The sequence below is a fragment of the Opisthorchis viverrini genome (assembly GCF_000715545.1).
Source record: "Opisthorchis viverrini unplaced genomic scaffold opera_v5_143, whole genome shotgun sequence".
In the NCBI taxonomy this organism is placed as follows: Eukaryota; Metazoa; Platyhelminthes; class Trematoda; order Opisthorchiida; family Opisthorchiidae; genus Opisthorchis; species Opisthorchis viverrini.
Window position 1 is genome coordinate 559466 of NW_008751799.1, and position 1465 is coordinate 560930.

The following is a 1465-nucleotide window of genomic DNA, read 5'->3' on the forward strand; positions in this document are numbered from 1 at the left end:
ACAGCGATTCCGCATTTTACGAAATGCCAGCTCATCTTCTGTGTCCCCTGTGGTCAACTTTTTGAAAAAGAGTTGGGATCTTTTTTTCCAGAAGTCGCCGAATCCTTTTTGGCAGCCTGCGGTTCATCCGAGTGAGTGCCGATTTTCTTAGGGCGAATGTCGCGTCAGCCTCGTGGACTTTCTGGACAGTGGTCCTATATAGTTCTTCCACCGGAGTTGGTCTCAGTGTGACTTGTTCAAGGAAGATGCGCATTCCTGAGAAGTCTGCACGGCAGAAGTCTCTAAACCACGTTTGAGGTTTGGGATTTCTGGCCCAATAGCAGATGAAATCAAAGGTTAGCACACAGTGGTCGCTATGTCCCAGTGGAGCGTTAATGGTTACCTGATCAACGAAGTGTCTTTCGTTGGTGATGACCAAATCCAAGAGGGATGGTTGTTGGCCTGCGCGGTATCTGGTGAGTGCAGCGACATGCTGGGTCCAAGCGCTCTGTTGAACGACTTCTAACAGCGCCGCTGCAGGTATGGACCACCTGGTTGGCTGTTAACCTCTCTACCCGACATATGGTCTACGTTAACAGAGGTCTCCACCGGGACCAAAAATACCTGTGATCTTACAGCAACTTTGCTCTACTTTTGTTTCCCGTAGCCGGAAAACATTCCGCTGCTCAGAGCATAGCACATCCCAGAACAATGGCCTTAAAACTGACGTCCGTTTCGGGACCGTCCATAAACCGAAGTATGCCGGACCAATGATAGCAGGGCACTTACGTATCCAGTTTGATAGCACACCCGCAACTATTCTTTTCTAACTCTCGACCGTACCCTCTCACCCAGTTGTTCTATTAACTGCATATGAGAATAAGCTCCTCATCTGACCCCAGCTGCCTCCATGATATGTTAATTACAAACTGCTAAGCCTTCCGTTTGAATTTAACCATTCTTGCAGACTTTCAGTCTGTGCTTCCCAGAAAATCAATAATTTTCTGTACACTCCGCGTACTACCTCTCGTGTTGCCATCGTCTCGCTCCGCAACGGCGACACCAGTGAATCGCTGCAGTTTCACTGTACATCGTGATTTTGAGATTCATGTTACCATTTATCAGATTTGCTAATCCCTCCACTTCGTCATTTCCATTTAGGCTTTTTGTGACTGTAGCCACGAACCTAACGGCCAAAGGTCGCAAAGCCTCGGAGGTTGTTTTAGGTTTCAGTTCGATTTGACCGGCTGGATGACACCAATTCTGCTGCTTCACCAGACCTGATGGTTGTTGGTCATACTACCAAATAGAATCATCTAGTATTGTGCGCGTAAAGCCCATCTGTGGGTGATGTACAACTATTTGACCGTAAGGAACCAATTCTGTTCACCAGACCTGATGGTTGTTGGTCATACTACCAAATAGAATCATCTAGTATTGTGCGCGTAAAGCCCATCTGTGGGTGGGTGACAACTATTTGACCGTA